The sequence below is a fragment of the Choloepus didactylus genome, chromosome 3, assembly GCF_015220235.1.
Source record: "Choloepus didactylus isolate mChoDid1 chromosome 3, mChoDid1.pri, whole genome shotgun sequence".
NCBI classification, from domain to species: domain Eukaryota; kingdom Metazoa; phylum Chordata; class Mammalia; order Pilosa; family Megalonychidae; genus Choloepus; species Choloepus didactylus.
This window is the reverse complement of record NC_051309.1, coordinates 117,047,651-117,064,494: the sequence shown is the minus strand read 5'-3', so window position 1 is coordinate 117,064,494 and position 16,844 is coordinate 117,047,651. Positions and strand designations below refer to the sequence as shown.

Sequence of the window (16,844 nt, the reverse complement as noted above, 5' to 3'; positions counted from 1 at the left end):
TGACCATACAGAGAACCATCGATTGTTTACTTAGGATGGAATGTATGGTGTGTGAACAAAATCATCTTACAAAAAAGAAGTGGGTTGATGACAAAACCTCAAGGGCAATATACTGAGAGAAATAAGCCAGAAACATAAGGACAAATATTGCAGGGTCTCACTGATAAGAACTAATTATAATACGTAAACTCATAGACATGAAATATAAGGTACCAAAATATAGGACGAGGCTTAAGAATGGGGAGCGGTTGCTTAGTCTGAGCAGAATGTTCAACTAAGATGAATTTAAATGTTTGGAAATGAACAGAGGTGTCGGTAGCAAGATGTGAGAATAACTAACAGTGCAAATGGTGTGTGAATGAGGTGGAAAGGGGAAGCTCAGAGTCATATATGTCACTGGAAGGAAAGTTGGAGGTCAAAAGATGGGAATGTATAAAACTGAATCCTATGGTGGGCTATGTCCATGATTAATTGTGCAAATATTAGAAAACTCTTCCATGAACCAGAACAAATGTATGACAATATAACTAGAAGTTAATAATAGAGGGGCATATAGGGAAGAAATATATACCTATTGCAAACTATATACTACAGTTAGTAGTATTTCAACATTTTCATAAATAGTAACAAATGTACTATACCAACACTACAAGTCAACAATTGAGGGGGGTTGGTTAGGGATATGGGAGGATTCGAGTTTCCTTTTCTTTGTTTTTTTTTTTCTTTTTTCATCTTTCACTTTATTTCTTGTCTGGAGTGCTGAAAAGATTCTAAAAATTGAACAAAAATTAAGTGCGGTGATGGATGCACAGCTGTATGAGGGTACCAGGGGCAACTGATTGTACACTTTGGGTGTTTGGATAATTGTATGGTATCTGAACAATCCCAATAAAAATTAAAAAACAGAAATGGAGGGAAGGCCTTAAAAGAGGACTGTCTAAGCAAGAACTTCCCAACCTATGCACTACAAATGGTTTAGAGGCATACCTGTACCTGCATGTCGATCCCTGCAGTCCATAGGCTGCTTGTCTTAGCCCATGCACAGGCTCCTCTCTTTACCCCAGTGTGCTGCAAATATTATTTTCTATGTGTATCCTGACATGTAAATGGTTAAGAAGTAGTGGTTTGCTCTACCAATATCAACCCTTGGTATATTCTCTGGGTCCCTTAGACCCCGTATTAATTCTCTAGTTTCTTTTTTGAGCACTGTATTTGTAAAGATTTATATTTCCTGTATTTTATCCTTTCTTGGAGGTATTCCAGAAAACAAAGAGAACTGCTAATGAAGGAGGGAAGATGGATGTATGAGAGAGAGGGTATAAGATGGGTCAAATTCAGTAAAAGAGTAGGAAGGGGGTGGGAAAGAGAGTAGATGCAAACGGAAGCATTACCTTGGATTGATTCTTTCATTTATTCATTCAAAAGTCATTTATTGAACACCTACTATTTACTGGACACTTGTCAGGCACAAAATTAAAGTAGTGATTAGACATTGGTCCCTATCCTCATGCAGCTTAGGGTAAAGCAGAAAATATGGACATGAAACCGATAATTACAAGTGTGATAAACACTACAAAAAGAGAAAAATGTTTTTGTGTCCCTTTCCCTAAATCCTTTCCTTCCACTTCCTTTTGCTATGTGTGAACTCCAGGACTCTCTCCTGTGCTCCTATCTTCTCATAAAGATCTTCTCTGAGGGATCCCATCTAAGTCCCAAGTGTCACTTAGCCAGTGTTTACAGTAGTTTTCCAAATATACATTTCTTGCTCCCATCTGTCTCTTGGTATTTAGACTGCTATATTCAAAGGCTTGCCCACTGAGGTCTAATTGGAATTTCAAACTCATCTTGAATGAAATGAACTCATTTTTTCCTTAAAAGATGTTCCTCCAAATATACTCTCAATGCTTATAAATGACAATAGGATCCACTCATTTCCTAAGTGAAAAGCCTAGAAGTCTCCATAGACAATTCCCTCTTTCTTGGCTCCTACCTCTAACCACCACAAAGATTTACCAGTTGATTTTGTTTCTTCCTTCTCATTGTCTAATTTCAGGGTGTCCTAAATTTATGTCTATATTACTGCAGTTACTTTTTTTGCTAAATTATATAGGCAAGTGGTAAGGTCCCTGATTTAGTTTTTAGTTTTATTCCTTTTGATCAGAGAATATCATGTGTACTATTTCTGAGTTTTGAAATTTATTACAGTTTTCTTTGTGGCTTAATATGTTGTTAATTTTTGGCAGTGTGCTACTAGCATTGAAAAATAGTGCATTTTTCTGGTGTTAGTGTGTAGAGTTGCATACTTACCAGTTAAATTTAATTTAGTAAATATGTTATATAGGTCACCTGTGTCTATTTTTTTGGTCCACTTAATTTTCTGTGGACAGAGAGGTGAAATAAAATTTCCGACAACCAATAGTTTGTCTATTCTCCTTGTATTGATTGTATTTTTGCTTATTAGTGTCAGTGCTCATTCAAAGTTCCTTGTGATTCAAGTCAGTTCTGTGATTTCTTTATGTCTTTTTCTTCTTTCTAGCCAACAGGGATCAGCCCCAACAGGACTTCTTGCCATGTGGAATCCATTAATCAATTCTATGTCACCAACAGACCATACGCTCCTGGGAGTGTAGAGTGTCTGTACGATTTCCCCTTCCTGACTTTGTTTGGGTCCGGGAAAAGTCCTTCTGAGAGTCTGTGTACTCACATCCCATGTTTGCAAACAAGATCTTGTTAGTGTTCCCCTCCAGGAGCTCCACCTATTTGGGAGAATATCACCCTGTGGCCTTGTCTGAGGTGCCCCTGTGGCCATCTGCCTGAAGTGGCTCTTCACCTTGACTTCCACTGCATCTTGGAGGCTTTGTCATCTACTGTGGTGCAGTTATAGTTTTGTTGAAGATGTTGTTTGTGCTTCTGTTTCTTATTCTATTTGTGGGTTTGGTGTAATTTTTAAAAGGAGAAAGGAGTAGTATCGTCTTTACTCCACTTTTGGAAACCCAAGAGTACCATGGCTACCCAACTGTCTTCCCTATCTTCAGACTTGTTCTTCTCCAATTCAACCCTGACATTGCATTAGAGTAAGCTTTATCAATGAAAGATCTGATCAGGTCACTTCCTTGCTTAAAGCCCTTCAATGATTCAGAATCATCTGCAAGTTACAGTTCAAACACTAGCATGACACAGAATGTCCTTTTTGATCAGACTCTTGTTAAAACCTTTAGACCAATTTCCTACCGCCCTTACCCACATCAAAAACATCATACTGAACTTTTTGCATTTTCCCAATTGTCCCATGTTCTCCTTGCTTCTGTGCCTTTGTATATTCTATTTACTTGACCAGAAATGGATGCTTGTATTTAAACCCAAGGGGAATGCATCATGTGGGAAGCCTTCCTTGGCTTCTTCTCATTCTGAGGTAGGTGCCTCTCCTGATACCAACTGTGTCCAACTCTGCCACTTGACTCCTTTATTCATTCAATCAACAGTTATTTATTGAATACCTAATAGGTAACAGGTCCCTTTAAGTCCTTGGTTACACAGCAGTGAACAAAACAGGCAAAAGTCCTTTTTCTTTCAAGGACTTATAAGATAATAATATATTGTAAATGTTGGTTTATCATCTTCTTCAGTCGAATGAGTGCAGGGAATGCATTTTAAACCTTCATATCAATGGTGCATGGGATAGAGTAGATACTCAATAACTGTTTGCCAAATGAGTGAATAATTAAGATGGAGCCCAAGTAGTAAGCCATTAAAATAATCTAGGTGAGAGAATATTGGTTCCTGACACATGCAAGGAAGAGTGGGCAAATTGTTAACATTTATGAGGTAGAGGTGGTAAGAATTGGAATGAGTGGAAGAGCTTTTGAATTTTCTAGATTGGGTTTCTAATACAGGAAACATGGAGGGGTTAGTGAATTGGGAGTGGAGTTTGGTTTTGAACTCTGTTGCACATCAAGGCAGAGAGTTCCACTAGGTAGTTTGAAATAGACTTGGATTCAGAAAAGTTCTATGATTTATAACATGTGCACATATGGGTACATATTATTTGATTGCCTCTTCTCTCTAGAAAGACAGGAAGAGAATTCAATCTTTCCTCTAGGATGGCTGATAAAAGTTCAATTTTTATTGTTTTAGAGTATAGAAAAATTTCTTGCAGCTTTATTTCTCATTATTGGTAGGATTGTCAAATTTGCAAAACCATAAAATTTATCTCATATATGAATTCTAAGATTTCAGAACATTTAAAGTGGTTCCATGAAGTTACTGTAGCATTTTTAAAACATGGCCACAAGTCCTTTGACTCATCTTCCATGTAGAGGTGGAAGTCTATGGCTCCTCCTTTTTTTTTTTTTTTAAATTAAATTCAAATTTAATTTAGTTTGAGATATATTCACATACCATACAATCATCCATGGTGTACAATCAACTCTTCATAGTACCATCATATAGGTGTGCATTCATCAACCCAATCTATTTCTGAACACTTTCCTTACACCAGGAAGAATAAGAATAAAAAATAAAAGCAAAAGAGAACACCCAAATCACCCCCCTTAATCCCAGCCTATTTTTCATTTAGTTTTTGTCCCCATTTGTCTACTCATCCATCCATACACTGGATAAAGGGAGTGTGATCCACAGGGTTTTTACAATCACACTGTCACCCCTTGTAAGCTACATTGCTATACAATCATCTTCAAGAATCGAGGCTACTGGGTTACAGTTTGATAGTTTCAGGTATTTACTTCTAGCTATTCCAATACATTAAAACCTAAAAACTGTTATCTATATAGTGCATAAGAATGCCCACCAGAGTGACCTCTCAACTCCATTTGGAATCTCTCAGCCATTGAAACTTTGTTTTGTTTCATTTCACATCCCTCTTTTGGTCAAGAAGGTGTTCTCAATCCCACAATGCCAAGTCCAGATTCATTTCCGGGAGTCATATCCCACGTTGCCAGGGAGATTTACACCCCTGGGAGACAGGTCCCACTTAGGCGGCAGTATGCCCCTTCCTTTTGAATCAGGGAGGGCTTATACCTGTTTCAATCAATAGAGTACAGCAGAAATGAAGCTGTGCCATTTATGAAGCTCAGTCAAAAAAGACCAGGCCCTGAGCCCTGAGCCTCCTTGTTAGAAGTCTGACTTACAGAGGCTGTCATGCCATGAGGAAGCTCAGGACACATGAAAAGGCCATGTGTAGGGTCTTTGGTTGACAGTCCAGGATGAGTCCAGTCTTCAAATCATCACACCCCAGGTGCTAGACAAAGGAATAAGAAGCCTTCAGAAGTTTCCAGTTCCCAGCCATTTGAATCTTCCCAGCTGAGGCCCAGGATACGGTGGAGCAGCGTTCAGCCATCCCAGCTGTGCCATGTACAAATTCTTAGCCTACATAAGTAATGGTTTTATAGTAGTTAAGATTTTTTTTAAAACAAAAGGAAACTCCTTTAATAAACGTAGTGCACAGACCAACACTGACAGTTGCATTAAATCACAGCTAAGGTGGGGTGAGGTGCCTCTGACCCATGAGTGGCCAAATCCACTGAGGCGGCCAGGGATTTTGGGGCCCATACTTAAAGATCCTGGAGGGGGATGCTGTGCTCCTTTCTGGAACCTGATCACCTTGCCTAATGGTGTCACAAGACTCAGAGGTTCCACCCTGAAGATAACTGTCAGGGAGGCAAACATGACCATCTTAAAGAGGTCTTCAGAGCAGCAGACAGCACAGCAGGACAGACAAGTACCTAGAGCTCACTGTGAAGCGGCCGTCACTGACCTGGTAAAAGAGGACACATGGCCCAGCATCTTCAGGGTACTGTAGGCAGGTGCTGAGAGCTGGAGAGCAGAGCCTGGGAGTTGGGTTCCTCTGACATGGCTGCTCCTCAGCTCATGGGGCTTGGCATGGAAATTCTGCTCAGGTGGCCCCATAGTGTGAGTATGATGGTATTTGGAAACTTCAAGCCTGATGCTTGGTTAGAGGTCTGAGCCAGGCCAGAGAGGCTGCTTGTCAACTGTGTGAGGACCCCACCCCAGCAGCTGGTAAATGGTTGTGGGCTTCCCATCAGGAGTGGTGCCCAAAGAGGAGGGCCTAAGGGCCACAGGGATGGCATGGACAACTGACCTTGTGCCCATGGTGATGGCACCCAGGCTTGGTGTGTGTTGGGGGGTGGGGTGGGAAAACTTCACACTGCTGGTCTGTGGTGCTGGTCCTGGGGAGGGAGTTGCTAGGAGGCCAGAGATCTCCCTTTTGATATCCTGCAAACTGAAGCAGAGGCCCTGGAGGAGGTTGCTGGCTGATGTGGCTTATGGGAGGGTGGTGCCAAGGGAGGTGGCCACCAAGTGGCTCTGGAGGGTGTGCAAGGTACTAGGTGTGCACCACCACTGGCCACAGAAGAGACCAGGCTGGTGAGTGGCCTCCCTCAGAAGGAGCATTTGGTTTGGCTGTGGTGAGAAGCCCTGTGAGCTCCTTGACTCCAGCTGAAGCTTGTCCCAGTGTCATGGTGATAGGTTTCTTTCCTTCTGGAGCTCCTCCTTGGGAAGGAGCATGCAGCCCTGCAGCTGTGTCTCCTTGGGAGATGAGGGACATCTTGATCTTTGGGTACTTGGAGGTCTTACTGCCAGGAAGAGGCCTGGAAGGATGGTGCCGCTTCATCTGGACCCTAAGATCCTCTTTCTCTGCTTCCCCTGTTTGTTGAAATAGGAACTTGGGCTTGTTTGTGGGTCAGACAACTTCTGTCTGCTGCACGTGTCTCTTCAGCAGCTGCAAGCTTGCTTTCTGGCTGGACTTCTGGGCAGAGGCCTCTGTGGTCTCTTTGGTCTTGGGACTGGCAGTGAGGCTGCTGGACACACTTGAGAGAGCCTTAGAGTCCAAGGGTGAGGCCGGCAGCTTGGTGGCTGGGGAAGCAGGCCTATTTCCCCACTCAGGGACTTCCAAGGCCAAGTCTCTATGGGTTGTGTTGCGAGGTTTCTTTTTCTTCTCAGCAGCCTGATTGCAAGGTTCAGAGCCCAAGTGGCCCTCAGCATGTGTGAGCATGCTGGTCAGAAAATGTGTAATCTCATCCTGAATACATCTGTCCACCATGTTTTGCATCAACACCTCCAATTTTTTTCTTTGCTTTGCTTATTCTGCTTATTCAGTAGTTCTCCCAACCACCACCAAACAGTTCTCAGCCCAAATCTTCTCTTGGAAATCCTCTATGGTTTTGGGGTGGTACTGCAAGGAATATGGGCCTACATATCCAAGAGGGAGTGGTACACATCCCCTCTAGGGTCATCCATGGTCAGCAGAGGAAACCCAAGGCAGACAACTGCAGTGACACACTTCATCACCAAAATGTGACAGGCTACCAAAGCTCCAATGTTCCAGCCAATCAAGAAAATGGGTTTGTGAGGGAAATGGCTGTGAATATTCAGCACTTTGCTTCTCACCACGCCAATTATGTGCTCAAGACACTGTAGAACCCCTACCCCACTGCCACTGGTTCAGTAGATGGGTGGCTACTGGGATGACACTGTCTAGGCAGGATAGCTGAGATGGCCAGAACCCACAGCAGTGTGAAGTGGGGAATGCAGAGCAGGAGGGGCCAGAGGAGGCAATGAGAATCAGAGGGGAGCCAGCTAACTTGCTTGGTTTGTTATGAGAAAGCACTCCCTCAGTGGCATCCCAGGACCACGTCAGCAGGAGAGCCAAGGCCTCTGTTCTCGCCGCCCATTCTTCGTGTTGGATGACATGAGCATCCATCCAGTCAGTCAAGGTGGGGATCTTCCATTTCAGCATCTATAGAGCATCTAAGTAGACTGCCAGTGTGAGCAGGCTCAAGGTCTCCACCAGACTGGTGTGCAACCACTGGCTCAGTTTGGTGTCCCAGCTCACAATCACCAGGGCCTTCTGCACTCTCCTTGCACACTTGTCTCTGGCCACAGGGCCTGGTACTGGCTCTTAGCAAGCCCCTTCATTGGCCAAGTGGGCAAGTTCGTCTGACTGCAAATCTTCGAGAATCTTGTTGAATAGCTTGTTCTGGTCATGGTCTAGCCAGTCCTGTTGACATGCTCCTCCCAGTCCTTGGGTGGGGAGTCCGCCTTGGTCCTGGAGAAGACGACGTGCCCCTCACACTCATTCATCACGCTTCGTGCCTTCTGAGCGTCATGGGGGTTGATATGACCGTTTCCACATCTATTGGGACTTCTGACTCTACAGCACTTTCGTGCTGCCGCTGGGAAGTGACATAAGACACGCGCGTGGGCCGGGCGCTGCTGGCATCCGGGTGGCGTGGCTGTGGTTCAGCAAAACCAGATCCAGCTCCCGCCCGTGCAGAGACAGCTGGAAGAGCAGTGAGATGCCCATGCGCCGCGCCGAAGTCTGGAAGTCCTTCTCCCCACCGCGAGGTGCCTTGCTGGCTGAGGGGCCGCAATTCAGGGCGCGGGTACCTCGAGGCGGCCCCGCCCCATCTAGGGGCGTGCATTTCGCCTCCAACTAAAAAAAGCGCGCGGGAGTCAGAGGGCGCGACTCGGTCAAGGTCACCGGAAGTTCTCTGAGAGGAGGAACCCCGCACCCCCGGCCCGCGGAGAACTCCTACAACAGTAAGTTTTAAGATGACTTGTTTATAGCATGAAGAGATGTTAATTTTAAACTGCTTGAATTAATATGCATCAACCAGTTGGTTAGTGTTTTCCTCATTGTAGTGGTGTATTATTGAGAGTTTTATTATTTTCATTGAACTTAGTTTTTCTTGTCACATCAGCAGGAAATTAATAAATTTATTAGTGAGTTAATTAAAACAAGTACAGATGTGATTGAGGAAGGCCATGTAAGACTGAGGGAAGAACATGAGCAAAAATACAATTTAGCAAGATGAGGAGATGAATTTGAACAGAGTATAGTGAAAACACTAGGTAGCAGTGAATGATAAGACTGGAAAATTGTCTTGAATCTTGGTAAAGAGGAGGGAAAATGTGTCAGTGATAGCATGTGCCTTAGAATAGATTATCAGACACTGGTGAGTGGTTGAGGACAGACAAAGCAAAGAATCAGGGCCTTGGTGATGAATCACTGAACAATCAAAAGGTAATATGTCTTGTTAAGATTGTTAGCATTCGAGTCACAAAAACCTTATTTTGAATCCTACTTGCCTATGTGCTAGTCAGGCTTTTTGTTAGCAATTATTTATTTATTAAAGTGATTGCCAACCACACAAATATCTTTCTAAACTTAAACTATATATATTCCCAACTTACACCCTCAAAAATGCCAGTGGTCAGGCCAAATGCCACCTAATATGAGGAGTGGGATGGAGAGGGACTCAGGGTAGATAGAGATATGAGTCTTAGTTAATTGAGATTAAATGTTTTTTTTTTTTCCAAATCTGATAAAATATATGGTCATGTGAACACATTACTAGGGTTCCTCCCAGCATGTTGGAAAAGTCCTGTGTAAGTGAAGGGCCTTGATGCTTAAATTTCCTTAGCTTCATGGTGAAACTCCCACTGCTAATGGAGATGTGTGTTTTGAGAATTAGATGGTGTCACAATTACAAAAGGGGTTGAGTAGTATGAGGACTGAAAATCAGTCATTGGTTTTAACAATTAAGAGTCCATTGTTCAACTATGAGATGAGTTTCCAAAATGATTTGATGTTGTGTAGGAGTGGAAATCATATTAGTGAGGGTTCAGGAGTGAAGAGTTTTAGCTGGGTGAAATCCAAGAAACATCCCTCTGGACCTGAGATTTAATTTTTTTTTCCTGGCTCAATGCCCATATTATGAAATTCTCTTTAAACAGTAACCAGTGAATATCTATATTCACTGTGTATTAGTGAAATTTCTAGATCTAATATTGTAAACAATTTTACAATTGTTATAATTATGTAAGTGCTTGTTTAAATTTTGAGTAAAGGAGAGAGTACCAGCTGGGGACATCAGGTGGCAACTAATAGCAACCAGTTAGTTTTATCAGAAGGAAAGTGCTCTGACCCCTCAGAAGGTTGATGCTACCAGAACAGTCACTACTGCTGCTACTGCTGGACCCTCTGAAGAGAAAAAAAAAAGATGACCTAGAGTCCCAAGGGCCCTCCAGAAGGCCTAGACTGCTTTGTACTTTCAGGAATCTGATTATAAAGGGGAAGAAAGAGAAAGAACCTCAGATAGATAAGGAAGTAGGGGCAAGGAAAAGTTTAATTTAGGATGAAAAAGGCTTGAGGTCATTTTTGACTAAAGAGGAAGGAACCAGAGGTGAACTAGCAGTGGAAGAAACAGGAGTGTGAGGGGATAATTTGTGAAGCAAGGTAGATGACAGAAGAGGATAAAATAAATGACAGGTTGAAATTGAAGATAGAAATAACTTGTATCTTATTGATTTTCTATCTACTTGTTCTATTGATTATTATATCTTCTAGATGAATTGGCTCCTTGATCATTATGAAATGCTCTTTTTTATCCCTGGTAATATTCCTTGTTGAAAAGTTCACTTTTTCCAATATTAATATAGACAATAAAGCTTTCTTATGAATAATGTTTGTGTTGTATATCTTTTTCCATTCTTTCACTTTCAGTGGATTTCTTTTTCTTGCTTTTCCACCCAGTTTGACAAATCTCTATCTTTTAATTGGAGGGTTTAGGCTATTTACATTTAATGTAACTATTGGTATAATTAGGGTTAAATCACCCATCTCTGTTTTCTATTTTTTCCCATTACTCTCTGTTCTTTGCTACTTTTCCCCTTTTCTTCTGATATTTTGACTAATTGAATATTTTTGAGTACCACATTTAGTTTAGTGTTCCATGTATTTATTTATTTATATTATGTTCATGTTAACTAAAACTGTGTTTTAATTTTTTAATGATTGCTATAGGTTTTATAATATGCATCTTTAACATATCACAGTTTACCTTTAAAAATACTAAATCACTCTACATATACTATAAGATGCTTATAATAGTATACTTATTTCCCCTTTCTTCTTTTGTGATACTGTTCTCATCATTTTACTTCTAGATACAGTATAAACACCATAATGCATTGTTATTTCTCACTGAGTCAGCTATCTTTTTTAAAGAATTTTTTTTTTAAATAAGAAAAATGTCTTTTTATATTTACCCAAATATTTCTTACTTCTGGCACCCTTTTTTCATTTGTGTAGATCCAGGTTTCCATCTGGTATCATTTTCCTTCTGCCTGAAGAACTTCCATTTATCATCTCTTGCAGTATAGTTTTGTTAGCAACAAATTATCTCATGGACTCTTTGCTGAGTATACAATTCCAAGAGTACAAAGTATAGAATTGATTTTTCCCCTGGAACTTTAAAGATGCCCTTTCATTGTCTTTTAGCTCACATAGTTTTTGTCAAAAAGTCTGACTTTCATTGGTATTCAGCAATTTTTTATGTGCTATGGAGTGGTTTTCTTTGTATTTATCTTGTTTAGGTGCCATTGAACTTCTTGAATTTGTGCATTTGTAATTTTCATCAAATTTGGAAAGCTTTTAGCCATTATTTCTTCAATTGCTTTTCTTTACGTCTCCTGCTTTATGTGTCTCCAAGTATATATAGGTTAAAACACTTGATACTGTCCTTTAGGTCACTGACTCTGCCCATTTTTTTTTTTTTTTTTTTTTTTTTCGGTGAGCTTTTCTTTCTGTTTCATTTGGAAAATTTCTGTTGTAGTGCCTTCAAGTTCATTGGTCTTTTGTTCTTCTGTGCCTAATTTGCTTTTAATCTCATCCAGTGAAAATTTAAATTTAGATACTATATTTTTTATATATCTAGAAATTTAATTGGATATTTTTATATCTTCCATGTCTCTTTTCATTGTGTTTCTGATTTATTTGAAATATTTGTGCATATTGAGAACATTGACAATACCCCATTCTAATTCCCTTGTCTGTTAATTCCATCATCTCTGTCATTTATGGTTCTGCCTATATTGATTGATTTTTCTCTTCTTTATGAGTCTTATTTTTCTGTTTCTTTGCATATCCAAAAATTTTTTTGAGATAACAGACATTGTGTATCTTTAATTGCTGACTGATGGACTTGTGGTGGTCTTTAAAGATTGTTGGACTTGGCTCTGGCAGGCAGTTAAGTTACTTGTGGATGAATTTGATCATTTCAGGGCTTTTACAAAGGTCTTTAGTACAGATGTAGAATAACCTTTGTTCTATGGCTAGTTAAACCCCTTTTCTAAGTCCTTAGTCAGTTCCCTGTGTATATGATAAGACCTGTTCACTCTGAATTGTGAGGCTTAAACTATTATTAGCCCTGGGTGCTCTGAGAATTGTTCAACTTATCTGGCAATTATTCTCTTCCCAGCATCATGTTATATCATACTAGGCATGCAAGTTTGTTATTCAGTCAAAGTTGCAGGGCACCCCTATGCAGATTTCTAGAACTTTTGTCGTCTTTGGTACTCTGCCTCATAAACTGTAGTCACTGTGGCCTCCCTGAACTCTGATCTCTGTCTCTTTAACTCACCAAGACTTCCAGGCTCTGTGTACATTCATTCTCCCTCTTCTATGGTTTGGAAATTGTTCCCAGGCAAAATCAGAGGCAATCATAGGCTATTCCAATTGTTTTCCTTTTCTGAGGGATCACAGTCCTGCATTGTTGTGCATATCTGAAAACAGTTGTTTCACCATTTTGTTTAGTTTTCTGGTTATTTACAGTGAGAGGATAATTCTGGATCCTGACACTCCGTGATGGCCAGAAGTGGCAGAAGATACAGTGAAGCTATGAATGATAAAAAGTGTTGGGAATTTGGGGAAGTAAATGTAAATATGGGATTAAATATGAGAATGTATGTATAGTTATATGCCTTGAATGGCCTAGTCTTATAAATTTATGCCCAGTGTATAAAATAAAATTATTCATAACTTAATATTGATATTATTTTAGAATATAGTGTTATTTCAAATTCCTCATAATAGGCTCAAAATCTTATAAATAGTATTTAATATAGCATTTGTGTGCAAATTTGTTTCTAATAGTGCTGGATTCTCTAGTAAGTAATTGAATAAAACTAAACATGAATGTTATAATAATAGGAAAATTAGAATTTGTGCAACTTCCTTATATTTAGTAATCGCTATGCATATGTGTGTGTCTAAATTACATGGATTTTTCTATCTCTCTTTACCATGATATTTAAAAAACAGTAGAACATAAATTCAACTACAAATTTACTACTAAATATCTTTCTCTTGATAGTCTTGTTCATAATTTGAGTAGTAAAGGTAGAGATCATTCACGTTTTTGGTGTTCTTACAGACCAAAGAGTGCTTTGGCACTCTTTACTGATTTATTGATATATTCATAACAATATTTAACATTATTAACAGTTCAATTGATTGGAATCCAGTGTTTCCAATTGTACTTTTTTCTTCTGCAAATATGAGCTTCTAGGTCAGGGGTTCCATACTTGTGGTTTGTAGGTCTGCACCAGCCTGTAGACAATTTTTAGACTACAGATGATTGGTCCATATATTATTTTATCTTGCAACATTTTTCAGAGCTGCCAACTTCAGATGGGGCATGATTTCTCCAGGTTGCCATTATTGTAATAGCTCTCCATTCTAGACATTAACATTCATTTAATTCATTCAATATGTTTCTATTGTGGCTTTAACCTGGCCTCTTCATTCCTTTATGTTACCTCCTTGACTCCTGGTCTATAGTAAAAGGGAAAGCTAGAAGTAAGGAGAGGGAGACAACTTAAAAGGACTGAAAATTAGTCCTTATATAGATTTTCCCATGTTTTTGGTTGATTTCATTTATGGTTATGGATTTAAGAATCTTCAGCTTTGTAAGGAAGAAGGACCTAGCAGTTGTATTCATCTCAACTTAATGCTCATTTCTCCAAATGGTTGAGAGTGAACAAGGGGACAGATAAACTTGCATTCCTCAACTGCAGCTTGTAGGAGACTGGATCAGGAAAGAAAGTGGAAGAGCCAAATTTCTATGGAAAATGAAGCTAGAAGGTGGAGTGCATCTATTTCCTTTTACTTCTCCATGAACTAGTGACAAAAAAACTTGTTGCTCCCTTAATTTAAGCCTTTGCCATGGCAAAACATTTAAGAGAAAACCCCGATGGTACCATGAATGGTGATTCAACACAGATAAAAAATTGGTAGGAAGAAAAGAGCTTCCTTTTTGGTGTATATATATAAGTGGCAAATACATAAAGGGAAAGTATATGAAAATATATAAGGCTACTTTATTTTACATTTGCTTTGGTAAAAGAGGAACACAGGAACTCAGAAAACATTTTACTCTCACGTCGTTCATTTCTCTCTCTGTTAATCTGCTTTTCCTTCGAGCAGCGTGGATAAGCCATGTTGTGGAATATATTGTGTTTGGAGAAGCAGTTGCTTTAGGTTGACCCATCTGGTGGGAGAGCTTTTTCCCTTTTTTTTTTTTTTAAAACCTTGCCTGTGTGTTATGACATCATTCCTTATAAAGGTAGAGATAGATTATTGTGCACATATAACATAATGAATTTATATGAGATATAGTGACTATCCCATGAGTGAGGGAACAAGACATAATTTGGAGTTGGAGCCTAGAGTGATTTATGAAGGTCATTGTCTTACAAGTTCAGATGCTTTCCATATGGCGTCGGAGAAACCCCCTTATGTACTGTATGCATAAAACATATGTAGCAAATTAGTTTCACTTACTTTTTTTCTAAATATGTTTTGGTTTAAAAATGACAGTGTCTTTTGTTTATCTGGTCTGTAAAGCACTACGGTTTTTTTTTCCTAAGAGAGAGGTTATTTGTTAATAAGCCTGAGAATTTTTTAATAAAGTGAGAGAATGGAATGTGAGCCCATTTGACACTGGGTCTTGCTGTGCCTTGGGTGCCAGAGTCTTCCATCTCATTGGATTTATGGCTTAACTTCTGTATCACACTTAACTTGAGTGTGTTCAGAGTGTGACCTTGTCTGGGAAGAGGAAAAATGGATTGTTCATTTTCCAGCTGCAGTGTATTATGTATGTTTCTATCTAATTGCATTTTCCAATAGATGTGAAGATGCAACTACTTCTACTTAAAAGGAAATTGTTCTACTTAAAGAAAAATGGACGTAGAATTAGGAATAATATTCAAAATTGAAAGCATTTTATACCTAAAATAATAATCTTTTGTGTGGCCTAAGCTGAAATTCTGTTGAGAGGATTTTTCTTTGTATTGTTGTTTTAGTTGTGAAGACAAAGTATATATGCCCTTCAACCTCTAGTACAGTATTTACAACACTTTAGGAATTGTTTGACTTCGCAAAACTTTCCCCATCAGAATCTACAGCATACATATTTCATTTTAATACTAAAAAGATGTGTGGTTTTCCAAATTTTATTTCAGATTTAAAAATTTTGTAACAGACTTAAAAAATGTGGAAACTCTCTGGGATGTCACAAAACCAAGACTGGAAATCATTGGAGATATAACTGACAACACAAGATCTAACCTAAGCATTTTTGTTGTAGAAGAATTTCCTGCATTACTAAACACATTCCTGGGTGTGTGTGTGCAGTTGGTTTGTATCTCATTGATAGTAGCTATAAATATCGAAATATTCAGGTAAATATTATACAGTTTTCTAAGTCACATATTCCAATAGTGCAAGAATTGTTCTTCCTTGGTTTGAAAGCTATGTAATTTTGAAAAATGGTCTCCGAAGTTAAAAGTGAAAGCTAGAGAATTATATGAGTTTCTTTTTAGTTGTTCCAGGGCAAAGCATCTAGAATATCATTTACTTAAGTTAGGGAAATATTGCGATTTGGACACAGAGTCGTTTAGTTTTTAGTCTCTAGATTTGATCTAAAATGAATATGTACATGCATACACATGTGTATTTGTATGAATATGTGTATGTGTATGTATGCGTGTGTGTATGTGTATGGGTATGGATATCATATGCGTATTTATGTACACACATTCCAATTCAGCAACAATTTGAAATCCTCATTAGGTGATTGATTTATGCTAGCTCCTCTTTACAGGTGTTTGCAGGCACCGATCCAATACCACCAAAGACCGATATTGTACTTTAATTCCTATGAGATAGTCAGGGTCAGTGTCCAGAATGTGCTATCTATCTTCTTACTCCTGGAGAAGGAAAGAAGAGTTGTTCCAGGGAAATTTTAACAATTGTTTTGACAACTAGTTTCCTAGATCATGCTTTTCCTGTGGATAAAGAAGAGGTGATGATCTTTGGAACTGTCAATTTAGATTTTTCAGAATCACTATGATTCAGTTGCTATAATGAAATTTTCCCATCATATAAGCAAGCAAATTTTGATCTCAATATAAATCTTCCTCTTCATTCTTCTAGCATGCAGCTCACAGCTGTGCACTGTATCTGCATAGCAAAGTCAATTGCTGCTACAGTAGTATGATTTGGGGTGTGAAGAAGTAGTCCAGTAGCAGATCCTCTGGATGCCTTTCTCCTTGTTCTCTGTGTTCTGACTGTGTGTGCCACATTGCTTAGCAATTTCCATGGGATCCTGATGGGCTTTGCAGTCTGAAGAAGAAGTTAAACGACTCTGTGAAGTCTGAACATCTGCTAGAGTCATGAATGGCTTTGGGGATGAGCTCATCAGCAGGTAGGTCAACTAACTATTCAGTCCAGATATCATCAGCCAGATTCACTACCGTCACCCCACTGAGAATTACTAATGTGTCTCACTGGACATGAGACTGGGTAGTCAGCCAAAGAGCTATTTTCCTCCTGTCCTGAGGCGAGAGTGGGAATGAGGATAGGATAGAAGGGGAAATGTGAAAAGCCATTCCTGGAGCTCTGTTTGAGTTGCTCACATCAGGGTGTATAAAATAGAACAAAACAAAACAAAACACAAGCAGAG

General features: G+C 39.5%; 1 pseudogene; it reads right to left on the bottom strand.

Annotated features, from left to right (window-relative positions):
• Positions 1-5,804: 5,804 nt before the first annotated feature.
• On the bottom strand, positions 5,805-7,734 carry LOC119528757 (annotated as a pseudogene).
• Positions 7,735-16,844: the final 9,110 nt, after the last annotated feature.